General features: G+C 45.5%; 1 protein-coding gene across 1 annotated transcript in view; it reads left to right on the forward strand.

The window, feature by feature from the left end:
* The window catches only part of CISD1 (CDGSH iron sulfur domain 1), a 110,820-nt gene that overhangs the window by 5,854 nt on the left and 83,500 nt on the right, over window positions 1-21,466 (forward strand). The gene's annotated exons all lie outside the window — the stretch shown is intronic.

Here is a 21,466-nt window from a genome sequence, read left to right on the forward strand (position 1 = left end):
AGATCTTTGGGGGTCCTGTGCAGGAAATTGAAATATATTAATCGAAAGCGGGCATTGCCGGACAAATGTACCCAATCAGATTCCCTGATGGGGTGTCTAGGTCACAGTGCAGGCTGCATGGGCTGTGTAGGCCCTCTGTTTGTGACTGCCCACATAGAGAAGCGTGATCAAGTGTCTTCCCAATCCAGCAGTTGATAATATTCTCAGGGTGTGCGTAGGTGGGGTGTCCATTGGGTAACATGGCCATGTATGCTTGGCCATGTCAGTTAAACCTGCGTTTTGCAGATAGTGCCTAGGACCTAGACCAAAGTCCGTGTATGCATTTTCAAACAAAATAAAGTATTCATTAGGGTACAGATTCCCCAATTGCTCACATCCTTCCTCTCTCCAGGAGCAGAAAGACATACTGGTCATCATCCGCCTGACCATATCAGTAGTTCCCTATGGAATGGTGCACGTTTTAATACAGTTAAAATAAATTGCTACCACACCCTAGCAGTTAGGCGTACTGTATGTGCGGAGTCTTTAGCAGTGTTCACCCCGTCTATCAGTAGTTCAGGTAGACTAGTTGCATTTACCATCCCCGATAAAAGTTGCGTTTCTCAACTCGCTTTGGTATCTAGCCACCTTGATCCGTGTTGCAAATGGGCCACATAATAATATAGTTCTAGGTGTGGGACTTCCAGCCCACCCAATGAATATGGCCTGGTTAGTGTGTCCAATGCTACTCTGCTCTGCTTAGCCGCCCACAGAAGGGAAATCAGGAGTGAGTTTAATTGCCTAAATATGCATGCCAGGATAGGGTTCATCCAGTTCCTGAGAATATATAAGCATCGGGGAATGAGTGCCATTTTAGAGATGGCAAGTCTACCCATCAAATACAAGGGGAGTGTATTCAAGAATGTCACTGAGGTCTTAAGAGAGGCCACTACCCTTCCCATATTGAGTTGGAATTGTTGAGCTTGGGTGTGTGCTATCTGGATCCCCAAGTATCGAAAAGACACCAATTCCCTGCGTAATCCCAGATTTGGGAGGAGCTCCTTTGGTGTGCAGCACAGCGAGGCCATAGGGAACACTAGGGACTTAGCCCGATTAATTCTGAGTCCTGAAACTTCCCCATATTCATCTAGCAGCACTGGCAACACAACACGAGGAGACTTGATGTGAAGGAAAGTGTCGTCCATGCACCTTGAGATGATATGGTGTAATTCACCTAGCTGTATACCCCATGGTTGCAATTCCCAACTCACATTAATTGCCGACTGTTCTATTGCTTGGGAAAAAAGGAGTGGGAATACTGGGCATCCCTTTTGTGTCCCTTGTCCCAGTGTCCATGCCTCCGATCAAATCTGCCCTACTCGCACTCTAGCCACTGGATTTGTTTATAGCAGCTTCACCTAACCATGGAATTGGGGACCAAATCCCGCCACTATCGGGACTTCCAATATTACCCCCAGATGACTGTATCAAATGCTTTCTCAGGGCCAGTAGAGACTAGCACCTTTCTTCATCTGGCCACCTCACCTCATGGAACACATGGGTCAGTCTTCTCAGATTCATACCTGTACTTTGACCTGGGATAAAAGCACATTGGTCCTCATATATAAAGGTCGTCATGTGTGGGGCCAGGCGGAGCACCAGCAATTTACACAGTATTTTTGATCTCAGTGTTAACTATTGTGATATGCCGGTATGCTGCCAGGCTGGTTCTATCTCCCCCCGGGTTTTAAGACCATGCGTATCTCACCTTCCCTCATAGTTGGTGGGAGCATACCTGAATCACGTGCCTCATAAAATACTTCTAGTAAGTGTTGGGTGGTCACTGCTGTGTGTGCCTGGTAATTCGGTGGGGAATCCGTCCCCTCTTGGGGCTTTTGACCGGGGAAGCATTATCAAAACTGCCCTAAGTTCCTCAAGCTCCAGTGGAGTTTCCAACTCCTCAAATGCCACATGTGGTAGTTTGGGAATGCCCAGGATTTCCAAGAACGAAGAATAGCAGTCTGGGGAGACATAAGGATCCACGGTGTACACTACCTGTAAATGGGCTCTAAATGCTCCCACTACCCTAGTGGTCACTAGTTGTCCTCCAGCTGTTGTTAGGTGCGTTATAGTTGGTAGATTCTTTTTCTACGTAAGATCCACGCTAGGAGTCTCCTCGACTTATCTCCCTCTCTATGTAATAATTACCTGGATTGTTCAAGTGTAAACCTGTATAACCTGTCTCAAATGTCTCCTAAATATTAACGTACAGTGTGCTCCTCTCTTTGCCTATCTGAAAGTCTGTTCCTGGGTTTGTAATGAAGCCAAGTGTGTTTCATCTCTGCGCAGTTCCGACTGTAATTGCCTACGTACCCCACGTGTCAAAACCATGCATGTCTCTCATATCACAGACTTCATTGCCTCTCACTCAGTAGCCCTATGGTTCATGGTACCCTAATTTGTGGTTAATTAGTCAGTCATCGAGCACGATATGTTCTCCCATCCTACTGGATCTGTAAGGTTCTCTGAAGGTAGTCTCCAATATCTAGGGCTGAGAGAGGGGCCGCCCCATGGCAGTTCGCAACATACCGGAGAGTGACCTGAGAGGAAGCGTCCCATGTGAGTCACTTTCATGTCTTCCAGTCATCTAATACCTGCACCTAATATCCTATCTAAGCTGCTAAATGTATTGTGTGTGAGCGATTGGCAGGTATAGACTCTCCCGCCATATATCTATTAACTTCATGTGGTGCATGACTACCCTAAGGTACGCAAACATGAGAGGCTAGGTGTTCGCCTTGGGGGACTCCTGGCCATGTCCCCGTCAAGTACACAATTGAAATCACCCATCCAAAGCAATGGGGTCCCCACCTCTTTCATAGTCAGATCATTCATGGAGAGAAAGAATGTGCAGTCATCTACATGTGGGGCTTTAAGCAGTGTAATTGTGCGTCCATCCAGGGACACCTGCACATAAACGTACCTTCCTCCTAGTCTGCTTGCATATATTTTAATGCGAAGGGCAGACTGAGTGCCATCCATATCAGAGTGCCCCTGGTGTACGTAGAGTAGAAGGAATGAAACAGCTGGCCACGTCACTTCTTTACTAATCTGTCCGCCCCTGCGTCATCCAAATGTGTCTCCTGTAGACATGCTATGCGAATCCTATGTCTCTTCAGGAAGGAGAGTACCCTATATGGTTTCTTAAAGGAACCCATCCCTATGGTGTTCCAGGACAGGAGTCTATACCTGCCTACCACAATCTACCATGCACAACCATGAAAGTCGTCCCCAACTCATGTGATTAGCCTGTGCTTTAGATCGCCTAGTATTAAACCTCTGATCTAGATAATGATAATAAAAACAACAACCAAATCCTTCCCAACCATGTATATTTTAAGCACAACCTGCAGCTTACTTATGCCCACCCGCCATCTGTGCCAGGACCTGCACAGCATCCCCGATCGTCCAACTGGGAGGAACAGTATCAGTGCGCTCAGAAGCCCCCAGCCAGAATCAACCGTCTGTTTCCCTTAATCCCATCTATCTTCCATGCATTTCGGCAAACAACTACTCATGTCCATGAGGTGCGGGTGTATTGAGTCCATCACAGCCCCTTGCCTCTCCCATTGTGGGTCTCAGTGTCAGTACCTATGGCTTGGACCCACCCACCCCAAAACTGGCCCCATCTACTTCAATTCCCGTGAGGAGCCCCACCCCCATCCTCAGCATTCCATAGAAGGGTGCATCATAGTTTTCTAGAGTCCCTTGTCAGGGCTCAAAAAATCTACTCGGCCACTCATTATGGCGAGTCTTATTTGATCAGGTCGAGCTATTTTTAGGACTTACTTGCCCCTTCTGGCGAGTTGACAAAAACAGGTGTTCTGTTCAGTTGAATAGTGAAGGGTCAATAAAATATGCCTTTAAATCTTGTTCTTATGTCACATTTGCTCTGTGTTCTGAGGAATCCTTGGAGGGAGCCCATGTAGACTGAATGGAGGCCCACGAGTGCTCTGTGCTGCAGGAGCTCATTCTGAAGCACCAAGGAGACCTGTGCAGGTCGCTGCCGCGTTAATTATGTTATAGCGCACACACCATACTTTCATATCCAGAGCTGCAGTAGTAACAACTCTGAGAGGTGACAACAACTGTGTGGACCACACCAGGAGGTCTCTGGCTGGACACTTGGGGTCAGGAGTGTGTGAGCGCTCGAGTGCCCTGGGTGTCAGTCACGGGGTGACCCAAACCTGCCTTGATTGAGGCAGGGGGGATGATATTAGTGGTAGCCTCACAGCCGGCCGCATACACAGGGAAAGACACCTAACCGTCCTTCATCAGGGTGCCACAAGGCTGCCACGGCAAACAACATAGGTAAGGACAGAGCAGCGCGTTCACACACTGCAACTCCATTACCCAAAACACTACACCCCGCCAATCAGCACAGAGACTTATGCGATAAGAAAGAAAAGATGTAGCAGGGAGCCAGCTTGAGGGAGGTATAGAGCCATTGCGAGCTGAACTATTAGCTGCTATTCAAGGCACCAGAACAGCCTTTGACAGCCAAGGATCCCTCAGAGTATGGCACAACAGAGCGACTCCTGGGAGTCACCCACCGGCGTCGGGCCCGCAAACTACAGTTCAGTGGAACTCAATTAGCATGGCTTTCAATGGTTTATCCACTGGGGGAGATTATGGATTGGACCGTTCCCCACACTCCTGCGGAGAGAGAGCCCCACCTGGTTTCCTTCACTTATGTGTGGGGGCCTCTTTTCCTTGCATTTCGCCCACTCCTCCATTCCAGAGCCAGGTGCTGACATATAATTGCTGCTGTATCTTCCACAGCGGTGGAGATCCCGCTCTCTGTGCTTCTCAATGGCTCAGCCCCACCCAGGCCTTGTCCCGCCTGGGAAGGTTACCTGTTGGGACTCAGCAGGTGGGGGGCCGCTGCACTCCTAGCTGGTCCGGTCGGGCTCAGGTCCACTGATATCGGCACGATGGATCACAGGGGTCGCCTCGCCCCTTGATTCGGCCCACCCACAAGGCTCATGTTATGTTGTCCCTGGCTGAGGGGGTCCGAGGGAATCCCGGGGAGCTGGGTTGCAAGGAACAAGGACCACCATGCTCATCTACACCTTGATAACCTCAGCCTCCTCACCCTCCAGTCCAGTCACTGCCTGCGCCGTACCAGTGCTCAGGTAACATCTTGCCATTCACTTGGTCCTTATGGCGCCGGCGAGGCCCTGATCAGGCGTTAGCTCTGGTGATCCTGCTGGACAGGCCCCAGGGAGCTAATGCTGCCATTCAGCAGATGTCCCATATACAGCTGAGAATGCAGTGTTTGTAGGTTTGTGCAGGGTGTTGACCTACAAAGTTGGGATACAGGATTATGTAGGATTTAGTGCTGGGCAGCTGGTAGCTCGAGACCTCACGTTATGTCGGCCATGAAGGCAAGCCACAATATTTATATGTATGTATATGTATGTATGTATGTGTGTGTATATATATATATATATATATATATATATATATATATATATATATATATATAAATAATTTGTGCATATTCAATAAGCAAGTCGGTTGCAATGCTAGCACAATGAAAGCATCAGAAAGAAATCAGTCGCAATGCTGCAACTCAGAACACTATAACATTTCTTTCTCCCACCAGTGGTTCTCGTGGTGTTGCCAGTGTTTTTCACTAACCCAGGATGTTCCTGACTTGTGTGCTCTCGTTGGTACTAATAAGTTATCCTCTGAAGGCTTTTAAACTACTCCCAGGCTCCTTCGGGATCAGTTGAACCTTGACAGTACGTCTTGCACGATCCACAGGCCTCGGCCTGGTATAGTAAACATAGGACTTTAGCAGATAGTTGTGTCTATTAAAAATGGAATAAACAAGCATCACAAGAACATCTACTATCTCAGTGTGGTGCATGGGTTTTCTGCATGCATTTTCACTCAACACTGCCTAAGCTAATTAAACTTTTTGCATCACGATGTCTTCCGCAAAAAAATCCCTATCTCCTATACTGGTCATAATTATGTTTTATTATACAAAACCACTGCTTTACATTTTAAATCCAGACTTTGTGTTTCTGTAACCATGCTCTGTTAAAATGTAATGCCTATCAATATGGTCACAGTGTGACTGAACTCGAAACCCTGATTAATTGCACCCTGCGGACAGCGCAAGCTGTCTTGTTGATAAAGACGTATTGGGGCTTACTAATAATTTTTTGGACTTCTCCTCTGCCTCCCTTACGCTTCGTGTTGCACTTCCTCTTGCATGCTTCCCTCAAACCCTTGTGTTTTTGTCACCCTTGTTTGTTACTCCCCTTGCTTTCTGTATTGCCCCCTTCCTCCTCACCCACATGGACTTATATTTATTTTAACCCCCTCTTTGTGGTTGCAAATTGAGAGACACCTTGTCAATGCAGAGCCACCTGACCTACTTCTGTATATGGGACCACTTACAGGGGTTCTTAACTCTGTCTCTGACCATTCTGAATGTAATCCCGATCTGCTCACTCACTCCTTTGGGATAACGGTCATGGCATTAAAGTACATATGCAATATCAACTCCCATAGAGGAATGTCTACACGAGGAAGGCCTTTTGTTACTTTTAAAAACAGAGCAAATATATTGGGAGCCAACAGAATTAGTTAACGGTCTACATACAGTATAATGGAACATTGAGTCAAAACAGTGGACAATTTGTGCGCTAACCACTACGGTGATTTCTTATTGGTCCAAAAAAGATTTTTTCAAATGTTTTAGATGATTACTATTTATTTACTTTTACTTACTGAACTATGTTCCATGAGATTGAAGTGTTCTGATGTATTTATGTTTTGTATGTGTGTGCGCCTGCATGTTTTGCAAGCTTCCTTTCACTTTCCCTCTGTTGTCAGTGTAGTTTTGGTTTGTATACTTCTTGTTTAAGCTTATAGGTCATGTGGGCTATATTACAGCTGTGTTTGTATGCTTTTTGTTTAAGCTGATAGGTCATGTGGGCTATATTACAACTGTGTCCAGAAGAAGCATTCGTAAACAGTATGTTGTTCATACCACCGGACATACTCCTTACATAAACCCGAGGTGCCTCATCTCATTATCACCCACTCTGCTGGTTGAGAGCAAATGCTCTTCAGGTCAAGGAGGCAAATTTCACACCAGTCTACTGATGGGTCCCAGTGCTAGGCAAAGAACAGAATTACTGGGCTACCCTATCACTGGACTTACTCGATGACATTAATTTTCATCATTTTTCTGAAGCTTGTTTTACAGGTTTTCCTTGGACACAGGCTATCATGAAAGTAGTTTTGCTGAAATAGTTTTTATTTTGCCGTTGTTTTAAATACTGTGACCTGTTTTGCTTTCACTAATGACTGAGCTGACAAAAATCTCTGGAATGCACCTCTTAGTTCAAGGAAGACATGTATTATTTCACCGCAAGGTTCCTAAAAAGGAGGTTAGAATGTTGAAAGCAGGTTTAAAAATAGTCACAGCAATGAAAGGAAAATGTACCAAAATGTTTCTCAACTGCAATGTACACAGTAAATATATGTAGTTATGTTATATTATGCAAAGCCAATAATGAAGTAAAAATTCATCACGGTAGGGCCTGCCAAGCTCTTCATCTTTCTCATGCCAGCAAGAAGTTGACCCCTTTCAACTGCAAAAGAGAAAGAGATAACCACCCTCACGTGACAGATATCAGGCATCCGACATCAAGAATCCTGATTGAGGCCACTCTACTCTCTCGCTGTCACACTGGGTCTTTTATACCTTAAAAAAACAGAAGGAGCTTTCTGGAAAAAAACCCCTCATTTAGCAATTCAAACATGCTGGCTAATTTAGGTCAGAGTTGAAAGAAACAGGTTGGAACTGGCCAGTTTCCCGAATTGTCTCTCCCAAGTCTAAGCCATTTCCTGCTGTCCTTATCATGCTGACTGACTAACTCCCCCATAATATGTCCTAGCTCTTTTGTGAGAAAGAGCATGAAAACAAGCACAGTTTACAATGTGGAAAATTACGAACACATTTAACATGGCAGTGTCTAACGCTACGATAAAGTCAATAGACAGCTAAACTGAATACAAAATGTAGTCTGCAACTGGTGAACACTACACAGCGAATCCAGGTGCTAAGTGGTGCAACACAGTCAGTGGTCAAAAACACATATTTCCCTACAGTGACCTCAGTATACCATAATGTGTACCATCGTATGCAGTTTGACCTACAGTTAACTGAATAAACAGTGCTGTACGGTAGATGCAAAGTTTGCAGCCTATGGTATGAATTATTGTCTAAACAGCTTGACTCATACTAGTTCTGAGAATAGCCCTCTTTCACATTTGTTTCTTCCTATTTATTGCAATCTTTTTGATTTGCATTGTTTTCTTTTGGTCGTCTTAATTATTTCATTTCTAGCTTTATTTTGTCATATATTATTATCAATTTTCTTTGTGCCGCTTTTTCTTTTGTTCATTCTCTTTCTGCTTCAAGAGCTTAAGGAAATTCCATACAGAAATAAAACTGCAACGTTTCCATTGTGGGATCGTGACCTGCCAGTTCGAAATAGAAATATCCCCACCCTCTGATTCTTTAGGGCAGAAAAAAACAGAAATCAGGAAATGGATGATTGTTCTCTCTTTGGTAGCCATAGCTTTGGTAAACTCTGAATGATCATAGTCTGTTTGAAAAATCCAGACGAAAGTAAACCTTTGGTACATTTCTTAGAATGGACATTTACTGAAGGGCCCCTGACCAATCAGTTAAATAGAAGGAGGGAGATCTGCTACACATAATTTCCTTTATATTTACAGTATCTTACAATGTATCATTTCTATTATGCTCCACTAGAGAATACGTTTTCACCCACAAAATAGCCACGCACAAGCATTTATGCAAGAGTTGTTCTGAAAACTGCTTGCCTATGCTGCCACTTTTTCTCCACCTGTCAGAATGTCGAGCATATCAAAACTACAGTGGGTTGCTATCTGAATACATAAGAGTGGAGCAGAATACATATCTTGTTGTTCTGCTTGGCTTCAAACTAAGAGGGAACGAGGCTAAAGAATACAAAGAATGCAGCACGCTTAGTCTGAGTAATGAATTTATATAGGCACTTCGCAGGGCTCAAACAAAAGTATACAAAAATATTAACGTGAGCATTTAAGTTAAATGCAGTACAACACGTGCATCTACTAAAATAATCACGGCAGTTGAATAATGATCAGAAAAAAATGCAGTATATCAACAATGAATATGTATGCAGAAGGCCTCCATAAATCATAAAATTGCTACTAGACCTGCAGGTCGAGTAACTTGAATAATCTACTTGACCTAACTATAATGTACTTGACACGTGAGTGGGTCTAGAATTGTGTGATCCTTGGCAAATATTTTATTTTACAGAGTCACCTTTTTCTTCATTCTCACATATGAGTGTACCTTCAAATTTGTGAGTTCATCATTTCTGCTGTATAAAAAAAAAACTCTTTTGTTTGGTTAAATAGACTAAGGCGCACATTTACAAGTGGGCTGTGCCACCGATGCGTCACTTTTTTTGACACATTGGCACAGGTTTCTTACTCATATCTACAAGGCCACGCAAAGCCACTTTGTGCAGCTTTATATGGCATTGTAGATATGGAGCAAGGCAACACAGTTGCCTTACTTTGCGCTGGGAAGGCGTTTCCTTGGGTGTTGTTTGGCTGTTCTCACACATCACCCATGGAATTTGATGCATTCCCAGATTTACAAGATTTTGTAAACCTGGGAATGTGCCAAACCCTACGCCACTCCAGGGGAGGCATAGAAGTGTCGCAACGGGGTGGAATATCTTTATTGCTCCCTGTTTTTTCCTGTTTCTTTGTTTGCTGCATAGAGAAAGAGGAAAACTCCTCTTGGGATTGTTTTTGTGTTAGAAGGTGCCCATTCCTGCACAAAACCAATCATCCCGCAATGCAGGCCCCCTTGCCCAATCGTGCAAGGGTGCCTGCATTGGCGTACAGCAGCAATTTGTGTGCCAGCGCAGGGGAAATGGACAGGAAGGCGCTTTATCTCATTGATACCCCACATTCCTGCCCTTCTGTTTTGACGCAGGGCAGCACCGCGAGAAGGCTTGCGGCGTTGCCCTGGACCAAAACATTGTCATACTGTCCCTGAATGTTTGCTCCAAGTATAATGAGAATCTAGTCCACATATAGGGTATACATGATCCGTGACTTGCCTTACTTTACTTATAGCATTGCCTTCAGGGCAGAAGAATTTCCCAGTTTATGTTTAAACACTCACTTTCAATAAATATTTTACTAAACCATGATGTAGTAACACTCTGTCATTTACAGACAGTACATTTTCCAGAAATATCCACAAACCTTCCCACTAACTTGCAGCTTTACTGATAAACTCTGCAGTGTATTAATAATCTGTGAAAACTGGGGTTATCATTTGCAAATCACCAAATAAAATGTTATTTGTTTTCATCATATTGAAATACTTTTTTCATCACATTGAAGAACAAAAATGCTCTTTCATAGCTACTGACATGTATTTTGACTTTTTCTTTTTTTTGTACAGTTGACTTATTTATTTCAGTGTTGTGTGTTAGGAAAAAAACACCTAGCCTTTCATTTCAGTTTTTACAGCAGGGCAGACAGGTCACCTTAGCCAATCCTAGAACTCTGCAGTCAAAATGGAAAAAGAAAAAAGTGACTTTTGACCTGTGTCTCTGAACACAGAGCAAAGTATCAAGAACATTTTTTAAAGGCATCTTTTTTGCTTTCGGATTAAACAGAACATCAGTTCTTTGTGAACTCACCAGAGCAGGCAAGTAGGTCCTACAAAATAGCGTGACCTGATAAAAAAAATAAAACAAGCATTTGGAATGCACCAGTTCTCGCGTTTGCTCAAATTAGAGCTATTAGCGTTGTAAATTTCTAACTGGAACTTTCTTGCCACACAAACTGAAAATAAAAAGTAATACAGTTGACATAAGCAAGCCGAATCAAAGCACCGCCATGAGCACAAATGATAGAGAAAAAAAGGAAAAAGAAGTTTGCTCGCAGTCAACGTTATCGGCAATAGTACAATTATCCATGTAACAGGGTCGATGGCCGAGGCGGTAACAAAACCGCCCTAAGGAGGGACAAACTTAAAGCAGTAACCAACGAAAACAAAGGACTTTTGAAATGCAAACCTGTGAACGAGTGAAAGTGATGGGTGTGCGGTGGGCGTAATTTAAAGCCCAGATATATACCAACACGTCGGAAAAGCAGTGCTTGAGCGGTGCTATGCTCTACCTAAAGAAGGGTTGCAGCAGTGATTTCGTGGTGAGATGCCTTAGTGGTTCCGGAAGGGTTGGGCTTGTGCCTACTCTCACCGGCTGACCTTGGTGTGGGTCAGCCAGTGAGGGGAGGCGATAGTCCCTTACTAGTCACAGAATGGGACAGGGTCAGTTACAGGGTTAACCCCACCAAACTATGTGACGAGGAGTCACCGATGGGCAGTCGGCCATGGGCACTTCAGAGCTTAAACTGAAGTGCTCCGGTTCGAATCTATCTGTCATATGCCCATTCATCTTAAAGGGGAGGACTTCTTGTGATCTGTTAATGTAGACAGTAGCATGACACATCAGCAAGATGCATACAAAGAGAGAGAGTGATAACAAAAAGAGAATTAGCGAATAAGGGGTTAGAGACAAGTTAGTGTACAATGAACAGGCATGCAGATAGTGAGTGAATACCCTACAACAGCAGTTGTGCATGGACTAGGATTCTACTTTATCTCATTAAGAATATACTACATTTGAGGAAGGGCTATAGCAGGAAATCACAGAAGAGTCAACAGCCTACCTGAAAAATGCAAACAATGGCAGATGTATCTGGGCCGGTAAGGTGATAAGCCCCCAAAAAAGCTATGTGGGGCTTTCTTAAACACCCATCTATTTAACTAATATCTGGATGACCGCATTTTAGGTTGAAATGTATTGGGAAGCCAAGTGAAATAAAAATCATTCATTAGGAAACAGAGCTCACCTTTTAACCTCACATTGACATTTTTCCTTTTTTTTTTTTTTCTTTACTACTACTACTACTACTACTATTACTTCTATGAAACATTGTGCTGTATTGTACTGTGTGCCTTTATACAGAGCTCCATATTCCTGACTGGGTGAAATACCCAGATTTGTATTGGGAACCTATCTGCCCCTTCGGAGTCCATGATTGAAAAGCATGTGGCAGCAGTTTAATCTTTAGGGGTGGTGCTAGGCGAGGTGTGTGAAGTTTGGAAACATGCTCTGAAAATGGAATCACGGTGTCTGCTTAAACGTGGAGTGCTGCAGAAAGTGAGAAAAGAAACAGTGGTGCAAGCAGACACTTGCCACTTTAAGCTGGTCAGTAGCATACAATGGCAGCTACGATTAATGTGGACCAGAGGGTCCACCTACATGTGATAAAAACAGAGTGCCTGGTAGCACGATTAAGCAATCTGACAACACTATATGGAGTCAAAGAAAACGAGCCAGATGCTAGGCAGAGAATGTTATAGGGAGTAAACGCAGGAACAGGAGAGGAGGCAACCATGATACAACCAGCCTTCTAAGAAGTCAATTCAGAAGTATCAGGAAGCAAATCATTATCCACTGAGCTGCGATTCCTGGGATGTGAGGTCCACCCAGGAGAGGGGGATCCCCCAGGCCCCCAGTGTGAGTTTTTTATTTTTATTTTTTATTTAATGCGTTTTTATATAGCGCGGACTTTACCCGAAGGTGTCAGAGCGCTTCACAATAGGCAAAGTAAAGATACAAGAGGAGAGGAATTACAAGTGAGCCTGATACAAACACAAACGTTACATTACATGAGGCAATGCGAAAGGAGAAAGTGAGTTGCGTTGTGCAGCACAAAAGAGGGAGCAGCCAATGATCCCTAGCAAATGATTCCTGTATGGTTCTGAAAAGTACAGGTGGAGGAGGCAGACAGGGTCAATGAAAAATTCAAGGGAGTTAAATGGGTTCAGACCCTGGGCATATCCAGTCATAACAGGCACAGAAGGCCTAGTTGCCACAAAGTCTCCCTTAACCTCTCCACCCTTTATCTGGAAGCCCTTCGGTGAGAGGTTATATATGCTCACCAAGTGAACACCGACGCCTGGTGGGAAGGGGGCCAGATGGAAGGGCCGTGATTCCGAGGTACCACTGGCCAGTGCCAAGAGCCAGGGGCCAATGCCCCAGGAAGGAGGTCTGCCTCCACTACTGTAGAAGTCATCTAACGACCTTCAGCCCTTTGAATGACTGTGCCTCAGCCCAGCAAACAATGTGGTATGTGAAGACGTCGAGCCCAGAGTGTGTCGCAGCACCACAGAAAGAGCCAACACTGTGGGAGAGAAGACATTTCACTGCCCCACAACAAACCGATCTGCCATATCCCAGCTCCACTCCTCAGGAAGCCAGCAAGACAGGAGGCACAAGCCAGCTGCTGGAAGCTGCTACTGCTCAAGTCCTCTCTTCCGAGCCAGTGGGAAAAACATAGCACGTTCAAAGCCTCATAGTCACTGATTAGTGTTTCTGATACTCAAATCGTATTCATAAACTGAGGACTCCATAGATACTACCAACCACAGGAAAGACCTGTTCTAAGGCAAAGCTCAACTGGTGTCTTTTGAATGGCACAGGGGCTCGTGTAATGACACCGAGGTAGATATTGCAAAAAAGGAGAAAGCGACATAGCAACATCTGCATCTACAGATTCAACACATACATCTGCATGCACAAATGACAGTAATCGAAAGTAACAAAAAAAGAGTGAAACAAGCGACGGACAACAGCAGCACACAAACAAAGAGTAACAGGCGCAGAGAACCACAAAACAAGACATACAAAACAGAAGCATAAGCATTGGCAACAAAGAATAGCATTAATATCCATAAAACAATGTCCGCGTTTATGAGCAATACAAACCAAAAGCCATGAAGAAAGAGAAAGGTAACACATACAAAAAGCAACAGGCGCTATCAGCCACAGTACATACAATAAACACCCTGCAACATCAGCATTCATGTGCAAAGTACACTAGGAGTAAGTGTAGGAAAGTACCATCTTGCCTGGCATGTTACCCCCATTTTTACTGTATGTATGTTTGTTTTTGCCTATGTATAACTGGGATCCTGCTAGTCAGGACTCCAGTGCTCTTAAAGTATGCCCTGTATGTGTTCCCTGTGTGGTGCCTAACTGTATCACTAAGGCTCTGCTAACCAGAGCCTCAGTATTTATGCTCTCTCTGCTTTTAAAATTGTCACTGCAGGCTAGTGACTATTTTTACCAATTCTCATTGGCACACTGGAACACCCTTATAATTCCCTTGTATATGGTACCTAGGTACCCAGGGTATTTGGGTTCCAGGAGATCCCTATGGGCTGCAGCATTTCTTTTGCCATCCATCGGGAGCTCATACAATTCTTACACAGGACTGCCACTGCATCCTGAGTGAAATAACGTCCACGTTATTTCGCAACCATTTTACACTGCACTTAAGTAACTTATAAGTCACCTATATGTCTAACCCTCACTTGGTGAAGGTTAGGTGTAAAGTTACTTAGTGTGTGGGCACCCCAGACTTTGTGAGTGCGAGGACACCATTACACGCGTGCACTACATATAGGTCAATACCTATATGTAGCATCACCTTGGTAACTCCGAACATGGCCATGTAACATGTCTAGGATCATGGAATTGTCACCCCAATACCATTGGGGGACAATTCCATGCATCCCCGGGTCTCCAGCATAGAACCCGGGTACTGCCAAACTAACTTTCCAGGGTCTCCACTGCAGCTACTGCTGCTGCCAACCTCTCAGACAGGTTTCTGCCCCCCTGGGGCCTGGGCAGCCTGGTCCCAGGAAGGCAAAACAAAGGATTTCCTCTGAGAGTGGGTGTTACACCCTCTCCCTTTGGAAATAGGTGTGAAGGGCCTGGGAGGGGTAGCCTCTCCTGGCCTCTGGAAATGCTTTGAAGGGCACAGATGGTGCCCTCCTTGCATAAGCCAGTCTACACCTGTTCAGGGATCCCCCCAGCCCTGCTCTGGCACGAAACTGAACAAAGGAAAGGGAAGTGACTACTCCCCTGACCAGCACCTCCCAGGGGAGGTGCCCAGAGCTCCTCCAGCGTGTCCCAGACCTCTGCCATCTTGGATGCAGAGGTGTGAGGGCACAATGGACAGCTCTGAGTGGCCGGTGCCAGCAGGTGACGTCAGAGACCCCTCCTGATACCTTTCTCAGTAGCCAACCCTCCTCTGTGGGCTATTTAGGGTCCCTCCTGTGGGCATCTCACCAGATAACTAATGCAGGAGATCACCAGAGTTCCTCTGCACTTCCCTCTTCGACTTCTGCCAAGGATCGACCGCTGACCGCTCCAGGACACCTGCATAACCGCAACAAAGTAGCAAGAAGACTACCAGTAACATTGTGGCGCCTCATCCTGCTGGCTTTCTCGACTGTTTCCCTGTGGTGCATGCTCTGAGGGCTGTCTGCCTTCACCCTGCACTGGAAGCCAAGAAGAAATCTCTAGTGGGTCGATGGAATCTTCCCCCTGCTAATGCAGGCACCAAACTTCTGCATCACCGGTCCTCTGGGTCCCCTCTCATCCGGACGAGCGTGGTCCCTGGAACACAGGAGCTGGGTCCGACTGTCTTCGACAGTCCAGTGGCCCTTCTGTCCAAATTTGGTGGAGGTAAGTCCTTGCCTCCCCACTCCAGACAGTAATCCTTTGTGCTGCGTGAACTGCAGCTGCTCAGGCTTCTGTGCACTTTGCAAGACTTCCTTTGTGCACAGCCTAGTCCAGGTCCCCAGCACTCCGTCCTGCATTGCCCAACTCGCTGAGTTGGACTCCGACGTCGTGGGACCCTCTTTTGTTGCTCTGAGTCGACCGTCGTCCTCAGATCTTCTGAATGCCTGTTCAGGTGCTTCGGCAGGTTCTGCCTGCTTCTGCGTGGGCTCTCTATGTTGCTGAGCGCCCCCTCTGTCTCCTCCTCCAAGGGGCGACCTCCTGGTCCTTCCTGGGCCCTGGCAGCACCCAAAATCCTCAACCGCGACTCCAGCAGCTAGCAAGGCTTGTTTGTGGTCTTTCTGCGTGGAAACAACTCTGCATCCTCCAGCACGTCGTGGGACATCTTCTGGCCAAAGGAGAAGTTCCTGGCACCTTCCGTTGTTGCAGAATCTTCGGCTTCTTCCACCCGGAGGCAGCGCTTTTGCACTTTCATCCGGGGTTTAGTGGGCTCCTTTCCCTCCCACCCCCCGGACACTTGCGTGACTCTTGGACTTGGTCCCCTTCCTTTACAGGTCCTCAGGTCCAAGAATCCGTCTTCAGCGTTTGGCAGTCAGTTGTTGTCCTTGCAGAATCCCCTATCTCGACTTTATTGTCTTTCTGGGGTAGTAGGGTAACTTTACTCCTACTTTTCAGGGTCTTGGGTGGGGTATCTTGGACACCCTTAGTGTTTTCTTACACTCCCAGTGACCCTCTACACACTATACTGGGCCTGGGGTCCATTTGTGGCCCCCAGGCCTATTGTCTCCTATTGCATTCTATTGTGTTCTACAGTGTTTGCACTACTTTTCTAACTGTTACTTACCTCATTTGGTTTGTGTGTGTATATTTTGTGTATTTTACCTCCTAAGGGAGTATATCCTCTGAGATACTTTTGGCATATTGTCACTAAAATAAAGTACCTTTATTTTTAGTAACTCTGAATATTTTGTTTTCTTATGATATAGTACTAAGTGATATAAGTGGTATAGTAGGAGCTTTGCATATCTTCTAGTTCAGCCTAAGCTGCTCTGCTATAGCTACCTCTATCAGCCTAAGCTGCTAGAACACCTCTATTCTACTAATAAGTGATATCTGGACCGGGCACAAGGTGTAAGTACCACAAGGTACCCACTATAAGCCAGGCCAGCCTCCTACAGTAACAAATACTAAAACAACACTGCTCCAGGAACAGGCAAAACGACACATGAAGAACGCAAAGACAGGATAACATCAGGACCCAGCACAACACACACCAAGAGAAAAAAAAAAAGAGTGCAACCACACCATCATAGAAAAAGCAGACCAGCACTAACACAGTGAATAAAACACAGTGCAACATATACTAAGCAGACGTAGCAACACAAAAACATGGCAATATACCCACGTATGGCATAGTATGGCGAGTGGCATACACAAACAGAAGTACATCTGAGGTCAGAAAATGACTGGTACAGAAGACACACTGGCCAAGCAACCTCTGCTTTGGTTTGAAATAGACAGCAAATGATTGCGTCCTCAAAATCTTGTGTGGCTGACTGCATTTTCTTTGTGATTAGTAGTGTCTTCAGAGTAGGGAGGAGTCACACCCTTATTGGTACCATACCCCAGCCTCAAACATTGCGATTCTTCAGTCAAGACTGTCCTTCAAGCAGTCATTCCATTGAAGGTCAGATGTGATGCCCGCCACAGGCATCCCACTGGCCAGGATCACACATGGGCCTGAAATCTTGCTATGCCACTGCCAACAGGTGTCCCTAACTGGTACAGCTTCCCTTTGAAATGTGTATGCACAGATGTCTGTGAGCACCAATAGGTTCACCAGCTACCTGTCCTGGGTGGCTAAGAGTAGGTTCCAGCTTCATACTCACTGGAGTGGGCACCGCACACCATGCCATCACACAGAAACTGCTGTCAGCCTAAGAATGTAACACACAAATCACTGTTAACGGGCGTGCTAGCCCAACTAGTTCAACAGAAGCAAACCAAGACTACAACAACCACAATGCATTATATTATGAATGCCCAGGACTGGAAACAGAGTAGGTAATGGCACAGCCGGGTGGCCACACTTACTACCCAGCCTTCAGACCTTACTTGAGCTTCACGACACACACCGAAGATGTGACTGGCACCAGGAAATGGGGAAAGCAGACCCAGCCCAAGCGAGCTGGCAAGTCCGCTAAAGCTGAATAATGAATGCTGTAAATAAGGAAGGTCCCGGAGGTTTATGGATTTGCTGGGTTTTATCCACGCCGAGTGGCTGTTGCCGGTGAGGTGTGCAGACAGGGCCTGTTATCCCGACATTAGGGCTCTGAGAGACGCTGCACTGGAGGAGATCGTATCTGGCCTGCTCGTAACTGACAGAGACGCGGAAACGCTAGTCTTTTTTTCTATAAATAATCGTAATAATGACAGCCGGGTGCATGGCTATATGGCGGTGAATGGCCTTGTAGCAGCATACACCGAACCCCAGAAAACAGGCGGCTCAAATCTAATTTTTGATTGGAAGAAAAGCCGGCAAGAACAGAAGCCTTATTGGCCCGACTAAAACAGGCCACTAGAGAGCAGGGGCCTGAAAGTGACAGTGATTAGTTGTCTGAGTTGCACTCTTTATGGACTTTGAATTCTGACCCGCCGAGGGAGGGCTCAAAGGGAGTCAAGTAAAGAACTGGCTTTCTGACTAGTCAAAGCGTGCAAATATTGGGGCACTGATGTAGATTTATCAATTATTCCGTCCCATGATACTGGGTTCAGCAGGTAAAAATTCTTATAGTTAAACATGCTACATAGCACTTACGTTTCCCACATTCATGAGCAACTAGTTTATCCATTCCAGGTATCTTCTTTGCATTCTAGAACTTAAATCAATGGTTTATAGTGTGGCGGGTCGTTTCACTCTCACACCCGATAATAATTAAACAAGCATTTGGAATGCAATAGTCACATGTTTGCTCTAGTTAGAGCTCATAGCGTTGTAAATTACTGATTGGACTTTTACTGCCACACAGACTGAAAATAACAATAGGAAGAGAGCGAGGGTGAGCTGGCCCTGGAAAAGCCCCCCTCTGCTGTTGGTTTATGTTTACAGAGGGAGCTGGTGGGGAGGAGTAACTGAACAAGCACCCACACTGTTGAGGTGAAACAGGCAAATGACCCAAAAAAGTCCCTTACAGAAGAGATAAACAGGACATAGCGTAATTACACAGTACTTTGTGCTGCTCCCAAAGTGAAAAAAGGCAGGACAAAGAGGCAGAACTGACCACTAGCAAGCAAGGATTTTTGAAGGACACTGCAACTAACAAATGAGGACTCTGGAACTCACTCTATTGTATACTTTAGTATACAGTAGGCCGAACGCCAACGCTCAACCTAAAAATGACTTGGCATAGCGTGTGCTCAGGTAGATTTATTTGAGCTGTGTGTGTGTGTGTGTGTGTGTGTATGTATGTATATGTGCGTATATAAATAGATAGATATTTATGCATGCCCACAGTAAAGCTACATAATTAAGAATTAAAGATGCATCACCATGGGGATAGAATCCAACATCATCCTTGCACTTGCCAACATCAAGCTGTGGAACCCTGGACAATTGATACAGGAGAAAGTTTCCCCAGTGCCACTCTGATTTTTCCGAGCAGTGCATCCTCCCTCAGAAATGAGTTCCTTCTGCCTCAGCACCAAGTTTCCCCACCTTATATACCTAAACAAACTCAAGAGGAAGGTTCTGGTAACCTCCGCCCTCCTTTTGAGTAAGCTGTGAAATTCAAGTCCTGGCTGTACTTGGTCAGTGTTGAAAACACACAAAAGAATTGGCCAGATCCCAATGCATATTTCGAAGACAGAGTAGTACCCTTCTCTGCTATAAACATTCTCATCCTTGTACACTCTTATCATTGTTGCATCCCCCATGTTATGTTCCTTCCCTGGTGAGGACAGCAAAAACACTTTCAATGTAGAGAGCAAGCTGTGTGTGGAAGAATACCTGCACCACTAATGTGATGGCATTTCAAGCTAAGCTAAGCACATAATGGAGTCCGTGGTTGAGCTGGAATCGGTGGTTAAATACAGCTAGTATTCCACTTGTTCCACTTTCACCATTGACATGTTTGTTTGTGTAAGGGAGACGGAAAATATTTGTGGTATTGTTTTTGTTCGTGAAGGCTTCTGCCTAGCCAATCTGAAAACATTGTGCTCCTCACGAGAATTCCCTTTTGTAGAATCTGTACGAATATAGGGTCTGATTACGATTTTGAGGACGGGGCTACTCCATCACAAGTATTATGGATATCCTGTCTTCAGGAGCACAATTCCATTATATCCTATGGAAATATTAATACAGCAGATGGAATATCTGTCACATTTGTGACTGGATATTCCATCAGCCAATCTCGTAATCAGGCCCTTAGTCTTTTCAATGTATTACTTGAGGGCAGTGGTTGATACTGGTAACTAGAGAAGAAGAGCCCCAAATTAGGATTTATGAAAGAGTATCTGATACTGACAATGGAAGACCACAGCAGAGCCCCGGTTATTCCACTTGGGGGGCCTAGAAAGCATTTGGCCAGAAGCCCTGCTTCTCACACCCCAAGCCACTCAGCAAAAGACTATGGCCCTCATTACAAGTCTGGCGGTCTTAAGACCGTCAGACTCATGGTGGTGGTTGGACCGCTGCGGTCGTGGCGGTCCGATTGCCACGTTACGACCGTAACGCAGCCATCACGGTCTGACTGCCAACACTGCCAGGTTGCCGCCAGTTGACAGCCTGGTAGTCTCGGAGGTTGTAATACGCTAGGAGCCGCATTCAGCGCCTCCCCTGGGGATTACAACTCCCCAGTCTGGCAGCCTTTTTATGGCGATTGGACTATCATGGAAAGGCTGGCAGAATGGGGGTGTCGGGGCCCCTGCACTCCCCATGCACTTGGCATGGGGAGCACAGGGGCCCCCACAGACAGCCTGTCGCACTTTCCGCTGCCCGAATTACAATGTTAAGGCCCTGTTTCCTGCTGGGCTGGCAGGCGGAAATTCTGTTTCTGCCCAGTGGGAAATTTGTAATGGAGCCGGTGGTGTTCTGGCGGTACGTGTTTGGCAGGTGGCCCCCGCCGCCCGCCAAACACATAATGAGGGACTATGTACTTTCTTCTCTCGTTTTCATGCACCATCTCTATTATGTTATACACCTGCAAACTAAGGCACGACTTAGCTCACTACAACATCCAAACCCTCAGAATAAGAGGAGATGGTGTGGTCTTCCATTGTTCATCATGAGTGTGCTTCTTGATCAACGACAGATTATCATCCCCTTTAGTTGTTCTTCCAGCCATTTATTATTCTCTGCAACACAATCTGTTGCTTTCTTCAGATCTTTTGACCCCTCAATCTTCAAGATGGCTGACCTTATCGCTACTGCTGTGTGCAGATACAAACAGACATTCCTCTGCAGTTTTACCTTCCTAAGATATGCAACCATTAAAACCACAAAGAAATCTTATTCTGCCTATTGGAAAGCACCAACACCACACAGCTCTTAAGTCCTCACTAAGGGCAAAATCTTGCTATTCTCATCTGACATGCAACATGACCTCTTGATTGTGGTCAGGGATGCATCACCTTTGATCTGCTGTTCCATCCAGACTCGCCAATCAGAGCAGGGAAACCATGCAACATACAGATCATCT

This window comes from Pleurodeles waltl, chromosome 6 (assembly GCF_031143425.1).
Source record: "Pleurodeles waltl isolate 20211129_DDA chromosome 6, aPleWal1.hap1.20221129, whole genome shotgun sequence".
Lineage (NCBI taxonomy): Eukaryota > Metazoa > Chordata > Amphibia > Caudata > Salamandridae > Pleurodeles > Pleurodeles waltl.